The sequence below is a fragment of the Drosophila mojavensis genome, unplaced genomic scaffold (assembly GCF_018153725.1).
Source record: "Drosophila mojavensis isolate 15081-1352.22 unplaced genomic scaffold, ASM1815372v1 contig_16, whole genome shotgun sequence".
NCBI lineage: Eukaryota > Metazoa > Arthropoda > Insecta > Diptera > Drosophilidae > Drosophila > Drosophila mojavensis.
The window spans coordinates 7230305-7241907 of record NW_025318693.1 but is presented as its reverse complement, the minus strand read 5'-3'; positions in this window follow the sequence as shown (position 1 = coordinate 7241907).

The following is an 11603-nucleotide window of genomic DNA, read 5'->3' as shown; positions in this document are numbered from 1 at the left end:
GAAGGTGTGCCCGTGTGAGTGTGTGTGTGTGTCTGTGTGTGTGTGCTGTCGGTATTTTCGCATACAAAAGTGCCAGGGCAAACGTGGTGAACTTTGAGTGCAGGTCGCTTGGGTCGCATAGGTCGCATACATTACAGCAAATAGCCTCAGCTCGAACGGCTTCTCCAGTTCCCGTGCCGGCTTTTGATTTCTTATGTGAAGCTAGACGACGGCCAGCCAAAGTGCTAAACTATGTTGCCCGGCTTTGTAGTGTGGTCCTGGCACCCTTTTGCGAACCTCTGTTACGCATCCAGCTCCTGTGCTCCCTGTTGGTGTGTGTGTGTCTGTGTCCGTGTGTGTGTGTGTGTGTGTGTGTGTGAGTGTTTGAACGACAAACGTTTTCAATTAGCAGTTCATGAATTTTTAAACCGTTAATGAAATATGCAAAGGTATTTTAAATGCGGCACGTATGCGTAAGTGTGTGTGTGTGTGTGTGTGTGTGTGTGCGTGTAAGTGCTGTAAAAGTGAAAGTTGCAACGCGCGCTGTTAAGTATGCAATGCCCCCAAAAATGGCTGCAAACTGTGGCAAGGCGAAGGCAAATGCAAAGGCAAAGGCAAAGGCAAAGCCACAGCAAAGGCAGCGCCCTGTCAAGCCGGAAACTACTTCGATTGCCAACGACTTCCGCTTGACACGTTCGCCAAAACAACTTGTATAAAGTTGTCGTTGTTGTTGTTGTAGATGTTGCTGTTGCTGTTGCTGTTGCTGTTGCTATTGCAGCTGTGGCGCTTGGCTTGCCGAAAATTGCTTTTGGCACATAATTAACGCTCTGGCTGCTCAGCTCGCAACGCAACTGCGACTGACAACAATTACAAATGTAATAAATGTAACAGCAAAGTGCAATTGCTGCTGCTGCTGCTGTTGCAGTTGCTGCTGCTGTTGGCGCTGTGTCGACAACTTGAAAAGTCAACGAACTACATGCAAGGCACACAGAGACACAGAGACATCTACAACAGCAACACCCACACACCTGCGTACATTTGCACCTTGCCTAGTTAGAAGTTGCTCGAGTGTTGCTGTTGCTGTTGCTGTTGCCGCGGCACTGCAGCAATTGCTGCACATGAGTAACATAGAGTGTGCGAAATGTGTCTCTCTCCCTCTCTCTCCATCTCTGTGTGTCTGTGTGTGTGTGTGTGTCGAGTCATACAATTTCATTTACATATTTGTGCTCGTTCTTTGCCCAGGCGACGACGGCTATGACGAAGTCGACTTTTTCTTTATGTAACATTTGTGTTTGGTTTTGGTTGCTGCGGTTTGTTTTTGTAACCCCACAGCTCCACAGCCCCTTCTATAGAGGCTCTCTCAGTTCTGTGTGTTGTGGCTTTTCTACACACACGCACACACGCATACACACATACACACATATCACACACAGCGCTCATTTCATTTAAATTTAAATTTTAATTGTCGAAAAATGCCATACGGAAACCATTGAGCGCTCGCTTTAGCTCCTTTCGGCCTCGGTTCGCTCTGTTGCCTTAAAAAAAAAAAAATTAAATTAAAAAACGAACAACAACAACAAAAGCTTCGGGTCCTGGCAAATTTCTTCGGGCGCAAATTTAATTCAAATTAAAGCTTTCGGCTCACACAGGCCGACACGAGAAACTATGGCACACTGACATGAGACTGGAAAAGCCGCATTCCTTTGCCTCCAGACAACAAGATTGAACAAAGCGAAAAAACAACTTTACGTTTATACACACAGATATACAGGCATATATATATATATATATATACAGGCGTATATATATACTCACACAGAAACAGTTGCTTATGTTGTGGCCTTTTAAATTGCGAAATTTAATTAAATCTACTACACACGACGTTGATTGCAGGCTTTGATAATTCGAGAGCAGCAAGCCAAATATTTAATAAATTACAATAAAGAAATCTGAGCGAATTTCAACAGGTTTCAACATTTATATAAATGCAAACATTTTGATTTAAGCGGGTTATGCACGTCAATTATCACACTGAAATAAATTGAAAACAATTCAAGCAGCTAAAAGACTTTATAATTGACACACACACACAGAGCATGACCGATTAACTGGCATTACTTGAAAGTTATGAAAAAATATGTATATGCAATCAATGTCAGCATAATTGATTTACAAATAAGTGACTGCACAGGATCAAATACGTATTATCCGTTTAAAAATTATTTATTGACTAATTGTTTACCAAAGTGGAAATTTTACTCTGATGGATTAAGAACTAAAAAAAAAAAATAAATAAAAAAAAAAAAAAAAAAAAACAAGATTATTGGATTAATACCCATTCACTGCGTAAATGATGGCTGATCCATTTTCCGATGGTATGTATGTACGTCTTTTTGTGCAAGTCAATAGAGGATGCCAACAGTAATTTGGTTTTTACATTAAGAAAATCTAACTCTAAAAAAAACCTCTAAAACTGTAGAAATTCAATTTTTCTTGATTTTTAAATTGGTTTATTGCAAGAATTCTCTTAAAAGAATTATTTTCGAATGCATTGCTTAAAAAAATTAATCATTAAAATTCTCCCCCTCACTCGAAGGGCTGTGAATTGTTTATTAAATGTCATCTAACTTAATAAATTCGATCACGTATTTATACCATATTCCAATCAATAACGGTAACATATATTAATAAATAAATAAAGGGAAAAACTAGGTATATGCTTCCAGACTTTATCATCCTACTAAGATTTGAAAATATTTCACGAGCTGTCCTTTCACAATGCTCTAATTTCATTTCATTTAGTTTAATGCTTTAATAGACCATTAGTTGGTCAGCAGTTGGCATTAAATGTTAATGCTTTTTAGCCAAGTTTAATCTTAGGAAATGCCACGCAGTGCCTTGTGCAGGGCTCGACGTGAAGTCTTTAAAAACCAAACACACAAGGACCAGGCCCAAAAAGCTTTAGGCCGACAGACAATGTGTAAAGAATAATGAATATTACATTCAAATTGTACGAGTGCCACTTAGGCACGCGCTCATACACACACACACACACACACACACACATACACTCACATGTACCCATATACACCCATATGAGTGTTTGTGGGTGTTGCTACATCTTCATATGTTGCAAAAGTCAGGCAACTTGCATAATGCCTCTCCTAGCCATGTTTATGCCACTTTATGCAAAAATAATTGCACAATTAGTTTGAAGCTGCCGGTTGGCAGTTGCCGGGTGAGCGGGCAGGAGTGGGGTTGAGAGAGGGTATCCTGGTGTCGGTTGTCGGGTCTGCTGCCTACTGCCTGCTCTCTGCTGCAGCGCTGGCTGCTTGTTGATGCCGCACATTGTAAAATTGGTTCAAGCGTTGCTGCCAGCGCCGGTGGCAAGGTGATGGCAAGCGGCAGCCCCTGCCCCCACTCACCTCTTCGACCTGCAGCCACCACCCACCCACACACCTACACACCTACACAGGCACACACATAGACAGTCGCTTGCACTCTGCTCATTAGTAAGAGTTCTGAATGCTATTACGGCGTCATCTACTCTAGTAATGCCACAGCTACGCCTCCGCATCTCTCGAATCCCCTCCCCCTCACCCAAGTGCCTCTACGTTCTTCTTACTGTTTGTACACATGTGCATAAGTGCAATGCAAACATACACCTCTCCCGCATACACACAAAGGCACACACACACACACACACACACACTCAGACTTAGATACATGCCATGGGCACTTTACTTTTTGCGCACACGTAGCTCTATGCCAGATTTTTGCCTTGTTCTGCCGCAACTGCGCTCACCTGCCCCCACATTAACAATTGGGTGTTGCCAGTGGGAGCAGAGCGGCAAGACAATGCGCCCCAAATTGGTCAGATTAGCTTGAAAATTCGGCAGAGCTTGTAGCTCATCCAGAGCCTCGCTGGCTTGGGAGCCCTTTGACATCTGCAGATTTACCTGCGCATTACCAGCTGAACCGTAGCATCTGTGCCAGCCCCACAGCTAACAGCACCCACTAACCCACCAACGGACCGACCAACTCAAACTGCCTTTTAGCAACAGAACAACAAAGTTGTACGCTCTTAAGTACTCGCTGGTGGAACTGACATTTAATTACTCTACTTAATATGCATTTTACAGCTGCAATCCCAGAAAAGAATCCTCGTTTTATATGACAAATGCAACTGTGGCTCGTTGCCCCCAGTGTGACAGTCGGATAAACACGAGCCGCCGACTAGAACTCATCTCTTCTTCTATTGTATTTTATACCAATTGCCCATGTTGGGACTTTGCTGACAATGATTCAGAAGGAGGACATAAAATTAAGCATGACATTAGACAACTATGTGACAAAGTTGTAATAAATGATTTTGAAAACAATTAGTAGATGAATGAGGGAGGATGAAAGAGACCAAATCAAATTGGAGAATAAATATTTTACTAGCTAAGATTGTAATTTATTTTAAGCAACAAAATGCTGTTTCAAAGCATCTACTTAATAGCATAAGAGGCCTTAGAGACAGACAGACAGACAGACAGCCAGACAGCCAGACAGACACAATCAATTTCAATGGCTTGAACTAATCAGTTGATTGATATTAATTAACACTATCCACATAACGGCACATGTAAATTGAGAGCATTATTGAGTCTTGTCGACGGAAATCAATCAATAATCATATTAATGACAAAACGTGGCAGTCGACATGCCCCAGCAGAAGGCTTTTGTCAACACACTTCAGAGCTGAGATGCCATTTGGCAAGGCTAAGAGTGTCTTATACATGCATTTATATGTCTGGGATATATGCAGATCGATTTCAGTATATATTTATATATATGTATATATGCTAGATGATGTGCGCAGAAAACTGCTGTTTGGGACTCCATTTGGCTTTTTGCTCTGTGCAAGTTGTCAGCAGGGCAAACGCAACGAGTATGACATGCCACTTATAGAATCAATTTGCGTAATATTTTCCATTAGGACAGGTCGCACACACACACACACACACAGGCACAGAGACACACGCTTACACACGCATACATACGCACTTGAGCACTTCTGCTGGCGTGCATTGAGACAGATGTTGGGTTTGTCTTGCGTCAACCTCGCTCGCATGTGCTTGTGGCTGCTTGTAATTACTTTAAATTGATATAAACACTTTTGAAATGAAATCGATCTAAGCTTCTTGTTAACAGATTAACATACACACCAGGCTGGCATAGCAACAGGGCAGAAGATAACTAGAAAGAGAGAGAATGAGAGATGAGGGGGAATATGTGGCTTGCAGTTTACAATTATTATTTATGCCCACAATGTGTGTACACATAAGGCTGATATATGTATGTATGTATATACAGATTTGCCTTTGTGGCATACAATTTAGGTAATTGTATGTGTGTGTGCGTGTGTGTGTCTGTGTTTGTGTGTGTGGCACACACAAGTAATCCTTGAAACATGTTTTTGATTTGCAATTTAATCAAGATAATCAAGTTTTATGTGTTTTAAGAAAATTGAAAGTGTGCCTTGTGCCATGTTAGACATTGTTTGCCTTTGCTGCTGGCCCGGCAGCCACTGCTGTTGCCTTCGCTCTAATCTTTAAATCGGCCATTAAATTTATTATTAAATGCATTTTAATAACCAAACTTTCAACCTGTTAACCATTACGGTGCAACAATTAGTTGGATTTTGGCAAAACTTGGCAACAGCTGCCAAATCACCCCAAATACCCCAAAAGGCCAAAAGAAATGTGAAACTTATTGAAGGCAAATAACTCCAACTCGAATCAAATATTTATACCTTCGCTCGATGATGATGATGAGCATAAGTTTTGCAATTAGAGCTTTCTTGATGAAATTGGGAATAGTTTTGAAAATAATTCCAAATGAATCTCCATGTAATACAGGTGACTCGCTTCCATAGAAAAACATTTTCTTATATAAGTTCTCTTTTCCCTTTAACCAAAAATAAATTGTTTTTTTTTCTTCTTCTTCTTCTTTTCCTTGCGTACCATATGCAACGAGCCACAATTTTCACACATTGCCAATTGCGTTGGCATTACTTTTCATCGAAATGTAAAAGTTTTTCATATTTTCCACTTGACAAAGTCTTCGTGCAGCTTGCATAATGGTTTTATGGCCATCCAGGGGTGGTGGAAAACTTTTTCCTTTTTCAAGAATATCTAACGCCGCAGTCCATGCCCATCGCACCACCCGACACCACCACCAAGTCCTAAGCTGCCCGTGCACTGCCACTCGTGCAGCCCTTTCAATAACCATTCAATTTACCAAGTTCTTCTGCTGTCCAGCTCGTCCTCAGCTCCTGCTGCAATTGCAGTTGATGGCTTTGATTTTATTCGTGGATGCACTTTTCTTGTTGGCTCCGCCGAAGCGCCCCACCCGCTGGCAGGCGCATCTATTGTGGCTTCTGCTGTCCCTTTATGCGCTGCGCACTGCTGTTGCATGCTTTTATTATTAATATTTTTCTTTGCTTCTTTGCGCATTATTTATTGCTGCTGAAAAATGTTTACCCACAACTCAGCGCTAACTTGACTGCAACTTGTACAGAAGACAAATTTTATTTCACTCTCTGCGTTCGCTGGCTTTCCATTTTGGCCTCGTGCTCTGCTGTGTGTGTGTGTGTGTGGGTCAGGTTATTATGTGAGCTGAGTGAGTGTGCGAGCGCTGAGTGCTAAGCTTTTAGCCATTGGCTAACGCAGCGTATGCGTAATCGTAATGCGCTTACGTGCTGGCCATCCCAAGCAGCAGCAGCAGCAGCAGCAGCTCAATTTGCGGCATATGTAAATAGAACATTTCTGTTGTTAGATTCGAATCATGTTTGTTCTCAAATACAAGACGAATTCCGAGCAAAAGAATCTGGGCAAACAGTGGGAGCAGCAGCTTATTAAGGCTCTGCCAGTTGGTCCCAAACCTTTATCAAGCATACGCAGCAAAGTTATCGGCAAACGGCAATCTAGGCCTGCCCCAGCTTTGGCTACAACTTCCAGCGTATGCCTCTGGGTCCGGATCTCTCCCTCCGATTCGCTGGCCCCCCTCTGGCCACTCCCATTGGCAGCTAATATCGTTTAATACACAAAAGTGTAGACTCTCTGGAATGAACGGCCGAATGGATGTTGGCCTGGCTTGGCGCACTGGCTAATTTCGGAGCTGGATTGTTTGGCTAAATCTCGAGGCGCACATTGAGCTCACACACACCCACACTCACACACACATATGCACCCATTTTGCATAAATCAAACAAGCAAATCGGCATGTAAACAACAATTTTTGCCAATTCAATTGAATTTCCAGTTACAGAAATGAAACCGAAACTCCGCACACTGGTCGCAAAGGTGCCTGGCCCCGCCCACTGGCCACGGGCAGTGGCTGGCCATGCCAGTGCCGGGAACAATCCGTACAATTTTCGTCCCGGCACGGCACACGTGCCAGCCACAGCAACAACAATAACAACAACAACAAAGGCACGCACACTCAATTATTTGCTAAAAGCTTATGTAAACGCCTTCGAGTCAAGGGATTTTATTAACTGTTTCTTTTGGCATAGCTGCTCGCCTGGCCTAGGCCAAATATCAAACTAACACACCTACACCAATACACAAACACACACACATATGCGCATAATGACAGTGGAAAATTTGCACACAAATCGTTCGGCAGCTGAGAAGCGTCGTAGATAGAAATCGCTACAAGAAAAGGAAAAAGAGAGAAAAATATATATATGTATATAAGAATAAGAAAAGCAAGCAGACGGCAAAATGAAGGAAAGTATTCAATACAAAGAAATTGAAAAATGCTACAAAATGAATCAAAGCGAAAAACGAATGAGAGAGGCGAAACAGCAGCCAAAAAAAAACAGAGTGTATGCATGCGTGTATGAGTGTGTGTATATTACGTTCGCCTAACGAGCAAATCGTGTTCAATAAATATTTGCTAGTCAGCCAGGGAGCTAAACAGAGACAAACTGAGCAGGGCGAAAGCAAGCGAGCCCTAGACAACGGATAGTTGGATGAGTGAGACGCAGCCGTGTCATGCGGGCAGGTGAATCTCACCATTGCCAGAATCCAAATCCATATCAAAATCCAAACTCCAACGAATTAGCTGGAGAGAGATCTGCTGGCACGGAGCTAATACAATCGAAACAGTTTGTTAATGGCTAGCAACGGTTTATTGGCCTAGGGACGAAGGGGCTGTGGGTGGGAGCAAACGTGTGTATCTGCATCTCTGCATCTGCATCTGGGTTCGTATGAAATATTCATTCATTTTCAACTCCCCTCAGAGAATTGACTCATGTGCGGCTGCTCGCAAGTCGCGTTTCAAACTCAATTTATGAGCGCCCGGTGTGTGCTTTAATAGTTCGCAGCTGAATTAATTGAGTTCAGCTGGGCCAGAGGGTAGGGTAGGATCGGGCAGGGACGGCTGTGTGTGTGTGTGTGTGCGAGTGTGCATGGGAGGAGGCGATGTAGGAGATAGGATTCTTACATTATACATACATTTACCATAGATCTCTCACTTACTATTAAAATAATTTAATCAAAATGCTGTTTACCCAGCCGCACACGCCCACACATACACACACATAGGCACACACAGAGGCACACAGATAAGCTGAAAGGCAAAGTTTCAATAAAAGCGTATGTCTGCTGCTCTCTTATATCTCTATAGAAACAGTTCGATTGCGTGTGGCTGTGTGTGTGTGTGGCTCTGTGTGTGCGGTTCAAGCGGATAAAGTGCATAAATTTTAATCAATTGTTTACTTACTTTTAGCTTCTTCTTTTCACAGTCTTCTTTTTTTTTTTTGGCTTTTATTTTATTTACTGCGCACAAGTTGTGAATTGTTTTGCACTTTTGGCTGCCTTCCGAGGGTATAAAAACTGGCTAATGATGTTGGTAACACAAATTGAAGTACAACTTTATTCTATACCAGCGAAAGTTCCAAGAAATCTTGGCAGTATCTGTTTCAATGCGGGTTTTCTTTCAAAAGATAAGAACTAAATTATAAATAAAGAAATTAAGAATATTTATATATATATTTTAATTAAAGGCACAAAGTAAATAAAACGAGAAAACTATTCTAAAAAATTTAATATAAATGTAAACTCACAATTTTAATAGGATTTTAATGCCATTCTTGGAGGTCGTTGAGAATATAATTACCTTCACTGGGAATAACTATTGTAACTACTACTACTAACTACTGTAAGAACTAGAACAATTTCTTTTTTCACAGTAAGTCAGGTCAGATCTTAACCCAATTATAATTTAATTAAATAAATAAAAATATGAATTATGAGAAAAGATAGCTATTGAAAAATAAGGTATATTAAGGAATTATTTAGAATTTTGAAACTCTCCTGATGAGGGCAAACAAGTGTAAGATCTTAGGTGAATAGGTAAAGAGCCCCGATTCTCTCTGGGGACGGACGTGTATTAAAGACAAAGAGGGGCTGCAGAAAGAACGTGTAGAAATTCGTAATGTGTCCCCAGGGCTACTCCAACCACTTCACACATATCTTACAAAATGCCTTTAGCTGTGATATGCTGTAAGGAGCGGCCATTATCGATGGCGCATTCTCAGTTAACAAAGCGTTTGGTCTCTACTTGGTTTCTTGCGATTGAGCATTCGGGCTTCAGTGTGGTTCGCTGCGGTCTTTCGTTTGGTAGTGGCCACAACTGCAGCAGCAGCAGGAGCAGGAGCAGCAGCAGGAGTAGGGGCATCATCAGTTGAACCACATAGTGAACGAAGCCAACGGATTGTAACAAAGGCAGATTAAAACTTATGCACACACTGAAAGCATAAAAGTCTCTGGCTGACGGGGCTGTACCATAATGTGAGCTATGTTAGTTTTATGGCAGACACCAAATGGGTTAGGGCACTGCCAGCAGTAGCAGCAAAACAGCAACAGCAACAGCAACAACAACAACATCAGCAATGCTTTGACAATAAAAAATGTAACTAACCGCCGCCACTGGCGTGGCCAAGAGCATTGTGAATGCTTTATGAGCCTTAGGAGTGCCATAATTTTCACTTAATAATCCGTTGAGTAGCTGCCCGTGATTTGTGGCCCAGCCCCAGTAAATGTAATGAGCTCCAAGGCACGCCGAGTGGCCGAGTGGTGTCGGCTGGAGCGGGTCGGTGGGGCCAAACAATTTCAAAGTTTTTGTCGAAAACATAATGTGTTCCTAATTTTATTTGTCGCCAATTGGGAGCACCATGCCCCCCTCCCAGCCCGCCCCCAGCAGCCCACACAATTTATAGTGGGCGGACTTAAACACCTGCGCCGGAAAGTATGCAGCATTAACTGTAAGCTTCGACGTGCGCTTTACATATTGAAGCCGGTGCCGGGAAGTATGCCAAAATAATAACTATGCACACAGCAGCTGGAAAAAACAGCAGCAGCAGCAGCAGCAGCAGCAGCAGCAGCAACAGCAACAACGACAACAATGATATTTAATGACCGAAATGCACATGAAATTGCGCGCATAAACTAATTACCTCGGATAAAGTTAACAATGCCAGCCCCCACATAAGGCTGCGAAGGGGCGTGTGCCTTGAAAAGGTTTAACTGCCAGGCAGTGCAGGCTCGGCGACAGCCAGTGCCTGCCATATAGCTGTCAGTCGAACGAGTCCTGCGAGTCCTGCCAGCTCTGCCAGTTCTGCCAGTCCTGCTGTGGCCACAAGCTGCTCATACGGCACTGTTTGCCCGTATTACCGGCATTTACAATATTTATTTTAATATTGCACGGTTTTTGGCAGCCACCCGACCCACCTGCCGCCGTAGCTGCTCCCACTCCCACACGCCCAGCGGTATATTGTGTGTATGTTTTTGTGCCAAATTGTTTATGAAAAATTGCGTATGACGACGACGACGACGACGACGACGACGCCGACGACGGTGAAGCCGACAGCGTCGCTGTTGGCGCATAAATCAAGCTGCCTTGGCTCAGGATTTGGGCCAGTCGCTCGACGGGTCGCCAGGCCTGGTAATTACAATGTAGCCGCCTGTGAATTTAACGATCCGGGCCGCAGTGCCAACAGTCGCCAACAAGCAAATGCGGAAACACAACAATTTTAACCAACGCCACCCGCCGATGTAAAGGGTTTGCTGCTCCTGCTGCGCCTGCTGCTGCTGGCTGAGGGTCAGTTGGCCTGGTCAGTTGGGCGGGCCAGATTGGCTGGCTGGCGGAGTGCGTGTGGGCGGCATGTTAAACACAAGTGTGAGCCAAGTGGAAAATAACATTTAAAAATGCCATAACAATAACTAACAAAGACACCAAAAGCAAATGGCAATAGCAAATGGGCCGACTGGGCCGCCAGCACCGAAGCTGAGGCTGGAGCAGGCGTCTGAGCTGGACCCGTAGAAGGAAGCCATTTCCCGTGTCGAAAGGCCGAGAGGCGGAGGGGCGGAGGTCCGCCTGGCAGAAATTAAATGGCGCGAGAAAATTGCACGGTCAGTGCGGAGTCTGAGTGGAGCAGGTTTACATAATTGCCAAGCAAAGAGGAATAGATGAGGAGAGAGAGATAGCAGCACCGAGTGAGTGAGATAGAGACTGCAAACACAATCAGACATGGTTAACGGCATTGGGTGTGCACACCTTGGCCCAGT